Below are 17,500 nucleotides of genomic sequence, written 5' to 3'. Positions count from 1 at the left end.
ACGCGGACAGGAAAATACGACGTGTTCCGCCGTCTCGGCAACGCCAGGACATCTGGGGCAGTCCGGGGACGACGTGAAGCCCATCCGGCACAGGTAGTCACGGAAAAATCCGTGGCCAGACAATACCTGCGCCAACTGGAACGTCACGTCTCCATGCTTCCGTGACTGCCATGCCCTCACGTCGGGTAGCACTCGATGCGTCCACCGAGTGTACCGACTGGCGTCTTCGCTGGCAGCATCCGCGTCCCACCGCTGCTGCCACTGCTCATACGTCTGGTCACGCTCCAGCTCACGAACGCCAGACCTGGGGATCTCGTTGGCTGGATCGTTCAGCCGTTGATGGACCCTGCTGTCCTCCTCTATCTGCAGGCATATTGGAATGAGACCGGCCAGCAGCACGGCCGTCTCACCCCTCACCGTCCGGAAAGCCCGACAAACACGAATGGCCGTTGTCCTCTGCACGCGCTGCACCAATCTACGGCATTGGCGCAGCTGCAGCCCCTCCGACCATACTGGGGCCCCGTAGCGCAGGATGGAGTCCGCTACGGCCGCCAGCAGTCGGGCACGCGACGACTTCGGTCCACTGTGGTTCGGCATGAGGCGCGTGACGGCTTCCGCGACCTTCATGGCCTTCGCTGCAGCCTGCTGAACGTGCGGCAACCATGACAGGTGGTCGTGCAACCAAACTCCAAGATAACGGATGGAGCGCTGGGATTGCACGACCACACCTCCGATGTTGATGCTCACGACCGGATGACGCTTCAGGGTGGAGATGAGCGTCATTTCCGTCTTCTCTGGCGCCAACGAGAGACGGTTCCGGTCCAGCCAGTCCATGATTACCGCGATGGCTCGTTCAGCAGTCGAGGAAGCGGCTTGGGGTGTCGTTGCGGGGACCAAGACGACAAGGTCATCAGCGTAGCCAATAACCTCGGCCCCCTCAGGCAACTGGACACCCAGGACCCCGTCGTACAGCACGTTCCAAAGCGTGGGTCCCAAAATGGAACCCTGTGGAACGCCCGCACTGATGTTACGCTCGACAGGGCCCTCGCTGGTGTCGATAACCAGCCGCCGGTCCTCGAAATAGCTCCTCAGTATCTGCTGCAGCGATGACGGTACCCCCTTGTCCCTCAGCGCGTTGGCGATGGCTTGCCAGGGCGCAGAGTTAAAGGCGTTGCGGATATCAAGTGCCACCACCATCAGGCAGCGCTTGTCTCGGGCGTTGGTGCGGCGAAAGGACATGGCCGTCCTGCCCGCTTCGACAACGCGCTGGATCGCACTGATGGTGGATCTGCCTCGCCGGAAACCGTACTGCCCGTCCGACAGCCGTTCCGCATCCGGTTCCTCCAGGAACTCGTTGAGGCGGTTAAGAATTAGGCGCTCCAACACCTTGCCGAGTGCGTCGAGCATGCACAGCGGCCGGTAGGAGGAGCTTTCCCCGGGAGGCTTGCCAGGCTTTGGCAGCAGTACCAGTCGTTGCCTCTTCCAGGGCGCTGGAAACGCACCCCGGTCCAGGCAGTCCTGGTACAAACGGACGAAAACCTCCGGGTACTTCCTAATGGCCGTCTTAACCGCCGCGTTGGGGATACCGTCCAGTCCAGGCGCTTTCCGGTTCGCCATCGATCCCACGATGGACAACAGCTCGCCCACGGTGACAGGGGTCAACGAAGAACTCCGCTCCTCGGTGTCGACGCTCGATGATTCAGCGTCCGGCCAGTCAACAGGCGGATGTGTCGGGAACAGATCGTTGGCTATCCGCTCCAACACGACACGCTCAGTCTCAGGTGGCACGAAGCAGCCACGAAGACGAGACATGACCACCCGATAACCGGCCCCAAACTCGTTGGTTTCCGCCTGTTGAATCAGCTCATCGAGCTGCGCTCGCTTGCTGGCCCGGACAGCCTTCTCGACGGCTCTCCTCGCCGACCGATGATGTGCAGCCACGATGCTGCGCTCCTGCAGGTCGGTGGTATGAAGCATCCGCTCGTGCACGGCCGCACACTCCTCCCGAAGACGCAAGATCTCCGGAGTCCACCAGTAGAGGTCTCGATGGGGGTCACGATGCGACATGGTGACGCGCTCCATCGTGTCGTCGCATGCATCTAGCATGGCGTCGACCATCCCCTCCTGGCTGACGGCTCGTTCCGGAAAACCGGCCGTCTGGAGTGCGGCTGCGAATGCCTCCACCGAAAACTGCGTCGTCTTCCATCTCCGGCCAGCGTGCCGAAACGTGGTGGATGACGAAGAGGACCCCTGTCCCCGCTGACGATGCTGCTGCTGTTGTCGCTGCTGTCTCCCGTTCAGGTGACGATGCTGCTGCTGCAGGTGCTGCTGCTGCTGGTGCTGCTGCTGCTGGTGCTGCTGCTGTTGTCGTCGCTGCTGGTCGAGAGTTGGAGACCCCACGGTGAAGAAAATGTACCGGTGGTCCGACGCCGTATAGTGGCACGAAGTGGTGTTCGCTGCCACCTCCCAAGTGTCTGGACGAGCAATGGATGCGCTCGCGAAAGACACATCCACGACACTGGGAGTGGCGACTCCGTTGCCCACGAACGTCGGGACCGATCCTTGGTTCAGGATCACAAGCCCAAGCTGCCGGATTGTGTCCAGCAGCTCTTCGCCGCGCCGGGTGGTACGTTGGCTACCCCACTCCTCATTCCAGGCGTTGAAATCGCCTGCCAGGACGATGCGAGGGTGGGGTTGGGCCTCCAACTCCACCGCCTCCAGAAGTTGCTCGAACTCGCCGGCGTTGAGACGTGGAGGGGCGTAACAGCTGATGAAGACCACCCCTCCAATCTGCGCAGCAGCCAACCCGGGCATGGCACAGCGCCAAACCCGCTGGATTGGAAGGTGGCCGGTTGCCACCACAGCTGCTCTCCCCGACGAATCCACCGTCCAGTTACCGCTGCCCTCTGGAGGTCGATACACCTCTGACAGCAGCAGCACGTCGACCCGCTTCGTGCGGGCTGTTTGCAGGGCCAGATCCTGAGCAGTGCGTCCACCACCCAGGTTGACCTGCATCACCCTCACTACACCCGACACTGTTGACCTTGTCGGCACGATGAGTGGCCCACTCGATGGGGCCCCTGGCAGACAATGCACTTAGCTGCCGACGTGCACTGACTAACGCGGTGGCCTACCTCGCCACACTGCAAACACTGACCCGTCCGGTCAGTTGAAGAACGGCAGTCCCGCGCCAGGTGCCCCATCAGCAGGCAACGGAAGCAGCGCTGACGGTCGAGCGGCTTCTTCGGCACTTCGCGGATGCCGCTGACACATTGGCAGAGTGTCAACTTCTGACCAATGAGACTCCGTGCCTTGGCCAGTGGGAGTCGAACACGCGCTCGCTTTGTGCCATCACGGAGCTCCCAAAGCTCGACGTGAGTGATGCCAGCCGCTGACCCCAGCTTCTCCTCAATGGCAAGCTTCACGTCACTCTCTTTGGCCAGAGAGTCGACGTTGGTGATGAGAAGCTCACCCATCTCCGTCACCACTCGTGCCTCGCCATCCTCACCTAGCGCTAGCTGGATCCGGCGAGCCAGCTCCGCGCTATCGACGTTCTTCCGCAACGGTACAAGCAGATGACCTTGCACGGTCCGGCGCCCCATGCCGATGTCTGCCCTGACGTCCTGCAGCTCCTGAGATGTACGCAGCTTCACGTACATCTCTGTCCAGGTTTTGTCCGAACCTGGGACCACCGCAATGCGGTCAGGACGCGGAGGACGCCCCTTAGACTGGGCACGATGCTGCTGATGTTGTTGCTGCTGACTCTGCTGCTGCTGCTGGCGCATCTGAGGTGGCCGGTACGGCTGGCCCACCTGCTGCGGTTGCTGCTGCTGCTGAGTCGAACGTTGCGATCGGCTCTTCCGACCGCTCACGACCGTAGCCCAGGACATCTGCTGCTGTTGCCGCTGCTGCTGACGTTGCGGTTGCTGCTGCTGCTGCTGCTGCTGGCCATTAGCCGACACTGCGACCGTCCGTCGCTGCGGCTGTGGCTGGCTGCGCTGCTGCTGCTGCTGCTGCTGCTGCTGCTGCCGCTGTTGTTGTTGCTGCTGCCGCTGCTGCTGCTGCTGCCGCTGCTGCTGCTGCTGCTGCTGCTGCTGCTGCTGCTGCAGTTGCGAAGCTTTCTTCGCACGGTTGCGCTGCTGCCGGCTGCGTTTTGTCCTGGCACTGCCCTGACCAACAGGCTGTGCCGAGGAATGAAGCGCCGTCAAGGAACGCATGCCCTCTTGAAGCGCTTCCAGCGTACACTTCAGGGCCACTTCACGTTCCCGGCTAAGTCGCAGCTCTTCCGTCAGCGACTCGATCTGTTTGGCGAAGTTCTCCAGCATCTTGTGCTGGAAAGCCAGCACCGACGCTTCGCCATCGTCGTGGGGAGCCACGGTTGAAGACATCTCCCCTGCCGCTACCACTGGCGGCACCACCGTCTGCTCGAGAAGAGAGGCGTCGGAAAATTCCGCATCGTCCTCCTCCTCGGAATTATCAGCCTCGGACGGAACCGCCACCGTTGGTCCGGCCGGCCGTGGTGTCTCCGGCAAAGGGGAAGGGGTATCGGACCGCTTCCGAGGCGTGGACGACGACCGCACCCCGGAACGAAGCACCCGCCCCTCCATTCTCCGCTCCTTTCACAAAAAACCGCCTGCACGAATCGTTCAGACGGAACAAGGGAATATTCCCTTCAACATCTGCCAAGGTAACGACCGTCCGTCGCTAGAGCCCCTTTGGCAGATTTCCCGTCCGCGGATCGCAAGAATAAAAAACTCCCACTTTTTTCTTTATTAAAAACAATTTCGCAAGAGAAAACCGCAAGAATAAGAATTTTTAATAAATTCCGCAAGAGATTCAAGAAAACACCAAAAAACGGGTTCGTCGCCTGCTGACGCGTTGAAGTCTCTCGTTTTGGCGTTCCCGGGGAAGGATTCGGAGCCAAAGAACCGTTCCCGGTCTCCTGCTAAGCGTTCCCGGTCTCCGGCTGCGCGTTCTCACTCTCTGACCGCTAAGCGCCGGAAAGGTATGCAATTCGCATCGAGTTTTATAGCACCGTAACGCTTCGTAACGCTGGTGTCCCGGCTAAGCGCTACCGCTACCGGTCACTGGTGGCGCTGCAGACGTCGAAGAGAAGGAGGTTGCTGTCTTCGCTGGAAGTTGCGGAACCCGCCACGGGTGGCGCTGTCGTCATAAAAAGGGAGCTTTTACGTTGGGTTGTTGTCCTCACTGCTCGAAAACGCTTCGTGGTGTTGTTGATGACACAAACACACGCGACGACACACCTGACGCCACCGTACCACGCTGTTGCACGCACTTTCACGTCGAGTTTTTACTGTTTATCTCTTTTTAAAAGCACTTTACGTCGCCGGAAAACGATAGTTTATGCTCCCTAGCATGTGTTTTACCACTTTTCCAATGTTCTAACCCGGTATTTCGATATTTATTCGCCACTGAAGTTCCCCATACAAAGTGTATGGGGACACTTTAAACTGAGTTTTAGCGCAGTAAATTGAAGTAAAACGATTTCCTTTTTCAATATTCGCTAAGAATGACACTCAATTCGCCCTTTTCGACTATTGTTCCGCTATTTATAAGCACTTTTGCACAATATTTTTGCAAAAAATACGGAGCGACACAAAGCACGTCTAAACTGCTGGCTTGACAGCTACGCACCACACAGGGATAACTGGCTTGTGGCCGCCAAGCGTTCATAGCGACGTGGCTTTTTGATCCTTCGATGTCGGCTCTTCCTATCATTGTAAAGCAAAATTTACCAAGCGTAGGATTGTTCACCCTTTCAAGGGAACGTGAGCTGGGTTTAGACCGTCGTGAGACAGGTTAGTTTTACCCTACTGGTGTGCATTGTTTGTCGCTATCTTAACGGAATTCCTGTGCAGTACGAGAGGAACCACAGGTACGGACCACTGGCTCAATACTAGTTCGAACGGACTATGGTATGACGCTACGTCCGCTGGATTATGCCTGAACGCCTCTAAGGTCGTATCCAATCCGAGCTGATAGCGCTTCTTATACCCATTAGGTGGTCGTAAGCTAGCGGGCCTAACAACCCTCCGAGAACCGTCCGTGCTGTCCATTGGCACACTGGCGTCTCATCCCCGCTTACTACTAGGCCGCAAAGGGCGGGTTCGCGCTGCACGTGTTAGTACCATACATGTTGGGAACACCGGTGGACGAGCTTGCCGACTGTGGATATCACTAGTTTCGACACCTACGACCGCCCGCAAACGACGGGACTACAGGCTGGGAGCTTCAAGTTGTAGAGATGCGTTCGCATCGATCCTCTCAGGCGACCCATGCTTGGTGGTTAGTGCTTGCGCGTGCGCGCCCCGTGTGTGCTGGAATTGGCCAACCAGTGCACATTGGTGGTGCGTACCGTGACTTGCACCATGTGACGAGAGTGTTGAAGAACACTGTGTGGTGACTCTATGCCTATGTGATGGGGTGCTTGTAACACACGACCGAACCGACGGCTCGTTGGATGGTCACGACAGTGTGGTGCAGGTGCGCCCATGTGTAACGAATACATTGAGTGCCGTTGGAGGTTAGCGGTTGGTTGGTTGCATGCTACAACTTCGCGTTGTACATGGGCTGGCCGCTGCGCTTCCTTCGGGTTGCCACTTGATGTTGATAGGGTTGATGTATTGTGTTCGTTGACTTTTGGTTCATTCCAAAAGTCTTCGGACTTAGATAATTTTACAAGTGTCGGCGCTCTCGGACCGAAAATAAGAAGACAACTAAGAAGAAAAAGAGAAAGAAGCTAATAGTGGAAAGTATTCTTCTTCAAAGAAGGAACAAAAATTTTACAAGTGTTGAAAAATTTCCTAAGTCCAAAAAATTTTCTAAGTCCAGAAAATTTTCTAAGTCCCACAAAATGGAACATGATGAAGAAGATACAGAAGTTGAAAATTTTTCTAAGTCCAAAAAATTTTCTAAGTCCAGAAAATTTTCTAAGTCCAAAGTGTTGAAACAATTTCCAAAGGCCCATAGGTTGCACTGAATTTTCCTAAGTTGGCCACAAGTACCCATGAGGTATCGAGAAGGTTCACCCGAAGGACATAATATGTCCCAAAGTACCGATAGGGTACCCACAAATAGCACCGCGTTGGCCTAAGTTGGCCAAAAGTACCGATAGAGTACCCACAAATAGCACTGAGTTGGCCTAAGTTGGCCAAAAGTACCGATAGAGTACCCACAAATAGCACCGAATTGGCCTAAGTTGGCCAAAAGTACCGATAGAGTACCCACAAGAAGCACTGAGTTGGCCTAAGTTGGCCAAAAGTACCGATAGAGTACCCACAAATAGCACCCAGTTGGCCTAAGTTGGCCAAAAGTACCGATAGAGCACCCACAAATAGCACCGAGTGGGCCTAACATGGCCAAAAGTACCGATAGAGTACCCACAAATAGCACCGAGTGGGCCTAACATGGCCAAAAGTACCGATAGAGTACCCACAAATAGCACCCCATGGGCCTAAGTTGGCCAAAAGTACCGATAGAGTACCCACAAATAGCACCGAGTGGGCCTAACATGGCCAAAAGTACCGATAGAGCACCCACATATAGCACCGAATGGGCCTAACATGGCCAAAAGTACCGATAGAGCACCCACATATAGCACCCCATTGGCCTAAGTTGGCCAAAAGTACCGATAGAGTACCCACAAAGAGCACCCAATTGGCCTAAGTTGGCCAAAAGTACCGCCAAGTAGCACCATAGAGGCCCGAGTAGAGCGAAATGTGGGCCAAATTGAACATTTGAAAATTTTTACAAGTCCAGAAAATTTTCTAAGTCCAGAAAATTTTCTAAGTCCAAAGAGTTGGACAAATTTCCTTAGGCCCAAAGGTTGCACTGAATGTTCCTAAGTTGGCCATCAGTACCCATGAAGTATCGCGAAGGTTCACCCGAAAGACACAATATGCCCTAAAGTACCCACAGAGTACCCACAAGTTGCACCCAATTGGCCTAAGTTGGCCAGAAGTACCGACAAGTACCACCATAGAAGCCCGAGTAGAGCGAAATGTGGGCCAAAGTACCGAGTAGTTGCCACAAATGCCCAAATGGATACCAAAATGTGGTACCAAGTACCTAACTGTTGCAACAAATGCTAGCTTTCTGAGCAAAAGCTGTGGACCAATTTCGTAGAAGAACCGCCTAGGCGAAAAGGCAAAAATCGCCGAAGCTGGCCCGCTCGCAGAGCTCGCGGGCCAGGAGATACTCATAGGGCGCTTTACTAGAGTGGGGAACTTGAGAATTTTTGTGTCCGAGACTTTGGGCAACTTCGCGGCCGCCCCCTTAAAGTAAAAGATTTTCTCTGGGTGCCTAAAATTCGCAATTCCCGCAAAGTCGGGAAGACGTTAAAGTTTTTGCCCAAAAAATGGCCATCGATTTAAGGTGATTTTCCAATAAGAAAATTTTTCCTAAGATGAATTTTTTCGAATATTTCCTAAACTAAGCGTCGGAGCACATGGCCGTGGAGGAACTTTTGGTAGCTTTTGGCAAGGGCTATCGGATGAAATAATGCGAAAGGCCATCGGAGCGATATTGGATAAATGCGGGCCCATAAACGTACCTAAGAAGTGAAAATTGGTACCTTGCACGCAGGATGCAAGAAATGCTTGAGTGTTAACCATCATCGGTACCAAGTACCTAGGTTATATCGAGTGCGTAGATGGAAGTCGGTACCAAAGGGAAACCTTCCTAGGCTAGGTGCACGCAAGTGAGTATGGATCGATCAGTAGAAAGATGGGAAGCCATAGGAAACCTTCCTAGGCTAGGTGCACGCAAGTGAGTATGGATCGATCAGTAGAAAGATGGGAAGCCATAGGAAACCTTCCTAGGCTAGGTGCACGCAAGTGAGTATGGATCGATCAGTAGAAAGATGGGAAGCCATAGGAAACCTTCCTAGGCTAGGTGCACGCAAGTGAGTATGGATCGATCAGTAGAAAGATGGGAAGCCCAAGGAAACCTTCCTAGGCTAGGTGCACGCAAGTGAGTATGGATCGATCAGTAGAAAGATGGGAAGCCCAAGGAAACCTTCCTAGGCTAGGTGCACGCAAGTGAGTATGGATCGATCAGTAGAAAGATGGGAAGCCATAGGAAACCTTCCTAGGCTAGGTGCACGCAAGTGAGTATGGATCGATCAGTAGAAAGATGGGAAGCCATAGGAAACCTTCCTAGGCTAGGTGCACGCAAGTGAGTATGGATCGATCAGTAGAAAGATGGGAAGCCATAGGAAACCTTCCTAGGCTAGGTGCACGCAAGTGAGTATGGATCGATCAGTAGAAAGATGGGAAGCCATAGGAAACCTTCCTAGGCTAGGTGCACGCAAGTGAGTATGGATCGATCAGTAGAAAGATGGGAAGCCCAAGGAAACCTTCCTAGGCTAGGTGCACGCAAGTGAGTATGGATCGATCAGTAGAAAGATGGGAAGCCCAAGGAAACCTTCCTAGGCTAGGTGCACGCAAGTGAGTATGGATCGATCAGTAGAAAGATGGGAAGCCATAGGAAACCTTCCTAGGCTAGGTGCACGCAAGTGAGTATGGATCGATCAGTAGAAAGATGGGAAGCCATAGGAAACCTTCCTAGGCTAGGTGCACGCAAGTGAGTATGGATCGATCAGTAGAAAGATGGGAAGCCATAGGAAACCTTCCTAGGCTAGGTGCACGCAAGTGAGTATGGATCGATCAGTAGAAAGATGGGAAGCCATAGGAAACCTTCCTAGGCTAGGTGCACGCAAGTGAGTATGGATCGATCAGTAGAAAGATGGGAAGCCCAAGGAAACCTTCCTAGGCTAGGTGCACGCAAGTGAGTATGGATCGATCAGTAGAAAGATGGGAAGCCCAAGGAAACCTTCCTAGGCTAGGTGCACGCAAGTGAGTATGGATCGATCAGTAGAAAGATGGGAAGCCATAGGAAACCTTCCTAGGCTAGGTGCACGCAAGTGAGTATGGATCGATCAGTAGAAAGATGGGAAGCCATAGGAAACCTTCCTAGGCTAGGTGCACGCAAGTGAGTATGGATCGATCAGTAGAAAGATGGGAAGCCATAGGAAACCTTCCTAGGCTAGGTGCACGCAAGTGAGTATGGATCGATCAGTAGAAAGATGGGAAGCCCAAGGAAACCTTCCTAGGCTAGGTGCACGCAAGTGAGTATGGATCGATCAGTAGAAAGATGGGAAGCCATAGGAAACCTTCCTAGGCTAGGTGCACGCAAGTGAGTATGGATCGATCAGTAGAAAGATGGGAAGCCATAGGAAACCTTCCTAGGCTAGGTGCACGCAAGTGAGTATGGATCGATCAGTAGAAAGATGGGAAGCCCAAGGAAACCTTCCTAGGCTAGGTGCACGCAAGTGAGTATGGATCGATCAGTAGAAAGTGGGAAGCCCAGTACCAAATGCCCTAGTGAAGACCGTAAACGAATATCATGAACCGAGAAGGAGCACCAAATGCCCTAGTGAAGACCGTAAACGAATATCATGAACCGAGAAGGAGCACCAAATGCCCTAGTGAAGACCGTAAACGAATATCATGAACCGATAAGGAGCACCAAATGCCCTAGTGAAGACCGTAAACGAATATCATGAACCGATAAGAGGCACCAAATGCCCTAGTGAAGACCGTAAACGAATATCATGAACCGATAAGAAGCACCAAATGCCCTAGTGAAGACCGTAAACGAATATCATGAACCAAGAAGTAGCAACGAATGCCTGAAAAAGTACCAAGTCCACGGTATAGAGTAACGAGAGTTAACCGCCGTGATGTATGCAATGAGGGCAGCCATTGCATGGGTTCTGGACTTGGTTCGCGAATAACTTTTTTGTTAGACATCGGACAAAGTTGACGTGGAAGAACGAAATGTAGCATTTGATGCCACCTATCCAAAACTTTTTCAAGATTGAAGATCCGATCGATACAGCCTGAGTTATAGGCAAAAGTTGGTGCAAAATTGAGCATTTTTAATGGTGAAAAATCGGTACTCCTCGAATAGCTCCTGTTGGAAGCATCGGACCACATGGTCGTGGAGGAACATATTGTAGCGTGCGGTGTCAAGTATCGACACCCAAAACCGCATGTCCGATGGACGGAAAATGACCAAGTTATAGTGAAAACTTGGTTGCACCAAATTCCCGAAGAAGTGCAACGAGAAGGTGAATGCGATGGTTGTTCGTCGAATAGCTCCGGCCACAGACATGGTAGCGATTAGTGGTGCATGGAAGAAATCTAGCCACAAGTGCCATCTACCCATGGCCAGAAGAAAGTGTGGCCATATCTTGGATACCGGCGGAGCTATGGGGCAAATATGGGCCAAAAATGGTGCAAGTTGGACCAAAAATCCGAAAAAGTACCTAGGTAAATGTGATGGTTGTTCGTCGAATAGCTCCGGCCACAGACATGGTAGCGATTAGTGGTGCATGGAAGAAATCTAGCCACAAGTGCCATCTACCCATGGCCAGAAGAAAGTGTGGCCATATCTTGGATACCGGCGGAGCTATGGGGCAAATATGGGCCAAAAATGGTGCAAGTTGGACCAAAAATCCGACCAAGTGCGCGAGGCGCTTTCGTGAATAGCTCCGGCCACAGACATGGTAGCGATTAGTGGTGCATGGAAGAAATCTAGCCACAAGTGCCATCTACCCATGGCCAGAAGAAAGTGTGGCCATATCTTGGATACCGGCGGAGCTATGGGGCAAATATGGGCCAAAAATGGTGCAAGTTGGACCAAAAATCCGACCAAGTGCGCGAGGCGCTTTCGTGAATAGCTCCGGCCAGAGACATGGTAGCGATTAGTAGTGCATGGAAGAAATCTAGCCACAAGTGCCATCTACCCATGGCCAGAAGAAAGTGTGGCCATATCTTGGATACCGGCGGAGCTATGGGGCAAATACGGGCCAACAATGGTGCCAGGTGGACCAAAAATCCGACCAAGTGCGCGAGGCGCTTTCGTGAATAGCTCCGGCCACAGACATGGTAGCGATTAGTGGTGCATGGAAGAAATCTAGCCACAAGTGCCATCTACCCATGGCCAGAAGAAAGTGTGGCCATATCTTGGATACCGGCGGAGCTATGGGGCAAATATGGGCCAAAAATGGTGCAAGTTGGACCAAAAATCCGAAAAAGTACCTAGGTAAATGCGATGGTTGTTCGTCGAATAGCTCCGGCCAGAGACATGGCAGCGATTAGTGGTGCATGGAAGAAATCTAGCCACAAGTGCCATCTACCCATGGCCAGAAGAAAGTGTGGCCATATCTTGGATACCGGCGGAGCTATGGGGCAAATATGGGCCAAAAATGGTGCAAGTTGGACCAAAAATCCGACCAAGTGCGCGAGGCGCTTTCGTGAATAGCTCCGGCCAGAGACATGGTAGCGATTAGTAGTGCATGGAAGAAATCTAGCCACAAGTGCCATCTACCCATGGCCAGAAGAAAGTGTGGCCATATCTTGGATACCGGCGGAGCTATGGGGCAAATATGGGCCAAAAATGGTGCAAGTTGGACCAAAAATCCGAAAAAGTACCTAGGTAAATGCGATGGTTGTTCGTCGAATAGCTCCGGCCAGAGACATGGCAGCGATTAGTGGTGCATGGAAGAAATCTAGCCACAAGTGCCATCTACCCATGGCCAGAAGAAAGTGTGGCCATATCTTGGATACCGGCGGAGCTATGGGGCAAATATGGGCCAAAAATGGTGCAAGTTGGACCAAAAATCCGTAAAAGTACCTAGGTAAATGCGATGGTTGTTCGTCGAATAGCTCCGGCCAGAGACATGGCAGCGATTAGTGGTGCATGGAAGAAATCTAGCCACAAGTGCCATCTACCCATGGCCAGAAGAAAGTGTGGCCATATCTTGGATACCGGCGGAGCTATGGGGCAAATATGGGCCAAAAATGGTGCAAGTTGGACCAAAAATCCGACCAAGTGCGCGAGGCGCTTTCGTGAATAGCTCCGGCCACAGACATGGTAGCGATTAGTGGTGCATGGAAGAAATCTAGCCACAAGTGCCATCTACCCATGGCCAGAAGAAAGTGTGGCCATATCTTGGATACCGGCGGAGCTATGGGGCAAATATGGGCCAAAAATGGGTAAAATTGTACGGTCCAAAGCCAAGGGTAAATTTTTTTATTCCTCTAATAACTTCTAGCACAGACATTGAATCGGTTGGTGATGTATGGATGAAATGTAGCAAACAGTTGGAACTACCCATAAAATCTTAAAGATTGACGATCCAATGTATAGAACCGGAGTAATGTGCGATACTTGGTGAAAAATCGAGTGAAAAATTAGCTATAAACTGTTTTTGGCCCATAACTCGAATACTAGACATCGGAAGGGGGGGTCGTAGAACGATTTTTTGTTGCCCTATCGATTCCCTATCGAACGAGCAAAAGTTGTTTTTTTGACCAAAAAGGACCCCTACTCTAGTAAAATTGGCCTGATTTTACTAGTCCCCGGTACCCGTACAGGCAAAATGAGCAAAATGCTCAAGTATGAATGGTTTTTGGCCCATAACTCGAATACTAGACGTCGCAGGGGGGTGTCATGGAACAATTTTTGGTAGCCCTTGAAATTATCTATCGAATGACATATACTTGATTTTTGGCCAAAAAGTTCCCTAGACTAGTAAAAATCGCATCATTTTACTAGAGTCGGGTACCCTGGACGAAAAACCGCTATAATTGCGGTTTTTGGCTAATAACTCGAATACTAGACGTCGCAGGGGGGTGTCGTGGAACAATTTTTGGTAGCCCTTGAAATTATCTATCGAATGACATATACTTGATTTTTGGCCAAAAAGTTCCCTAGACTAGTAAAAATCGCATCATTTTACTAGAGTCGGGTACCCTGGACGAAAAACCGCTATAGTTGCGGTTTTTGGCTAATAACTCTAATACTAGACGTCGGAGGGGGGTGTCGTGGAACAATTTTTGGTAGCCCTTGAAATTATCTATCGAATGACATATACTTGATTTTTGGCCAAAAAGTTCCCTAGACTAGTAAAAATCGCATCATTTTACTAGAGTCGGGTACCCTGGACGAAAAACCGCTTAAGTTGCGGTTTTTGGCTAATAACTCGAATACTAGACGTCGCAGGGGGGTGTCGTGGAACAATTTTTGGTAGCCCTTGAAATTATCTATCGAATGACATATACTTGATTTTTTGACCAAAAAGTTCCTAGACTAGTAAAAATCGCATCATTTTACTAGAGTCGGGTACCCTGTACGAAAAACCGCTATAGTTGCGGTTTTTGGCCAATAACTCGAATACTAGACGTCGGAGGGGGGTGTCGTAGAACAATTTTTTGTAGCCCTTGAAATTACCTTTCGAATGATATATAGTGGTTTTTTGGTCAAACAGTGACCCCGAGACTAGTAACCCTCCATACACAAAACCGCCTAAAAAGTTTTGGTTTTGCAAAATTTTGAAAAGTGCGTCAAAAAAATTTTTTCAAAAAGTACCAAATCGTGATCAGAACTCACTATAGACCATAAAAAGTGAAATCCGATGGTCATTTGCAACACTTGGTCAATCGAGAAAAATTTCACTTTTTTACTAGAGTCGGGTACCCTGAACGAAAAATCGCTCAAGTGATGGTTTTTGGCCAATAACTCGAATACTAGACGTCGGAGGGGGGTGCCGTAGAACAATTTTTTGTAGCCCTTGAAATTACCTTTCGAATGATATATAGTGGTTTTTTGGTCAAACAGTGACCCCGAGACTAGTAACCCTCCATACACAAAACCGCCTACAAAAACTTTGTTTTGAAAAATTTTGAAAAGTTCAAAAAAATTTTTTTTTCAAAAACTACTAAAACGTGATAAGAACTTACTATAGACCATGAAAAGTGATATCCGATGATAATTTGCAAAAGTTGGTAACTAGTAAAAAATTTCACTTTTTTACTAGAGTCGGTGCAACGAGAAAAAAAAAGTCCGTGATGGAGAAAAATGGCACGTTTTCCACGCCTGTACGCTTTCGTTTTCTATATAGGGGGTAGGTGAGCCAGAAGCATGAATTTGACTGAGTACGTATCTTTATGAATTGGGCCCTTCTAAATCGATTGAGACTACCCCCAGGACGATCGGACGACTGCTTCTGGCTCAAAATGTGGTTTTTAGATTTTGATCGTCAATTATGAGAGAAAAAATCGATTAGAAGTAAAGATACGAAATGCTTGGTCTAAGTTGGGAAACGACTTCGGATATTTGTTGGACGTTGTCGTAGAAGGTCCGAGGACCAAGGAAAAGTGATTTCCAAGTGGATTTATGCACTATTAGTCGATGGTAAGATGTGAAATTAGTAGAACTTACCATACAGTTTGCGAAGTTGAAGCAATCGGTTGGTGAATATGGTACTGTCTGTCCAATTTGGTGGTTCGGAATGAGTGAAACGATGTTGATGATGGATAGACGTTCCGATTGCCCCCGATCGGGGAACATATAGTGGTCTTTAAGGTCCAAGTACCTATGTTTTGGTAAGCAGAACTGAGAGTTAAAGGATGAAAGTCGGCCATTCCTAATATCATCCTATCGGTGGTTCGCGAGTTGTTTGAGGACCGGAGCAGCTCGCGATGAAACGGTCCTAGGGTATTGGTTATCCATCCAAGGAAGAGTAAATGCGATCCTAGATGTGTGTCGTTGGCCGTTCTACCGGTATCGCCTATCGATGAGATATCGACGGGCATGCCTTACTCGAAAGTTGAATTCTAGGATCGATGGTCAAACAGACCTATGAGCGATAAACCAAACTGAACACGTATTGATGTCGGCTTTTCCTATCATTTGATGCCGCAGGTTGTTTAGGGACCGGAGCAACTTGCGGCCGAGACGGTCCCCGGGGGTTTCTTTCTCCAAGGAGTGGAAACTATTAAGCAAGAGTTGTAGCAAGATACGATCCTCTGATGTGTCGTTGGCCGTTCATGCGGTATCGCCTGTCGATGAGATATCGATGGGCATGCCTTACTCTCCCGACTGGATTACTGAGAGTTTAATCAGGGATCGATGGTCAAACAGACCTATGAGCGATAAACCAAACTGAACACATATTGATGTCGGCATTTCCTATCATTTGTCGCAGGTTGTTTAGGGACCGGAGCAGCTTGCGACCGAGACGGTCCCCGGGGGTTTCTTTCTCCAAGGAGAAGAAACGATTAAGCAAAAGTTGTAGCAAGATACGATCCTCTGATGTGTCGTTGGCCGTTCAAGCGGTATCGCCTGTCGATGAGATATCGATGGGCATGCCTTACTCTCCCGACTGGATTACTGAGAGTTTAATCAGGGATCGATGGTCAAACAGACCAATGAGCGATAAACCAAACTGAACACATATTGATGTCGGCATTTCCTATCATTTGTCGCAGGTTGTTTAGGGACCGGAGCAGCTTGCGACCGAGACGGTCCCCGGGGGTTTCTTTCTCTAAGGAGTGGAAACGATTAAGCAAAAGTCGTAGCAATAATCGATCACCTGATGTGTCGTTGGCCGTTCTTGCGGTATCGCCTGTCGATGAGATATCGATGGGCATGCCTTACTCTCCTGACTGTTTAATTGAGAGTTATAATCAGGGATCGATGGTCAAAAAGACCTATGAGCGATAAACCAAACTGAACACGTATTGATGTCGGCATTTCCTATCATTTGTCGCAGGTTGTTTGGGGACCGGAGCAGCTTGCGACCGAGACGGTCCCTTCCCGAAAGATGGTGAACCGAGTCGTCTGGCGTAAAAACCGGACGACTCGAAAGGGCTTGACCCTTTCAAGTGAGCGATAATCACATTCTACGCTCAGTTCGACAGCTACAAGGCAATCACTCGCTATGTTCAGAGCTAATACATGCAACATGCCGGCATTGTTTCCACCGACGCATGGATTCAAGACTGGTGCACTTATTAGTTAAACCGTTCGCCTCCGGGTGTTTCGAGTTCAAGTCTGGATGAGGATTGATCTTGCTGGTAATAGCTTGAGCCCCTGAATAAGGGGTCGAAGCGTACATCTTGAGACCATGTACAACATATTACCAAATCGGCACCATGGGTTCGGGTGCAAGTGATGTAACCGTGAAAGATGTTGAGCAGCCCAACATCGGTTTACACACGCATAATAGGAAGGCAGCGCTGTCGACTGGTCAGTCGTGTAAGAAGTGTGCATTATCGATCACAAATATATTGGTGATCTGTAGGTTGCGCATACACCATGCCCGGTGTAAAGTGCCGTGGTCCCCCCCGGGGGGCTGCATCAAACCGTTCGCCACGCGAACTACCCAATGGAACGAACTCGATGCATTTAATAAGAAGAAGAGATGATAATGAAACACGGTCGATTTAAGAGTTGAAAACGTTGAAATGCCTATAAGCAAGTCTTAAGTTGGTGGTGACCGTTACGCCCCAACAAATTGGTGCCTTACCCTACACCAAAGAGCCATTCAACATGGTTCAAGTGAGCGATAATCACGCTCTACGCTCAGTATGACAGCTGCAAGGCAATCACTCGCTAAGTTCAGAGCTAA

The sequence above is a fragment of the Anopheles funestus genome, assembly GCF_943734845.2.
Source record: "Anopheles funestus chromosome X unlocalized genomic scaffold, idAnoFuneDA-416_04 X_unloc_35, whole genome shotgun sequence".
Taxonomy (NCBI): Eukaryota; Metazoa; Arthropoda; class Insecta; order Diptera; family Culicidae; genus Anopheles; species Anopheles funestus.
Note: the sequence above shows the minus strand (reverse complement) of the source record.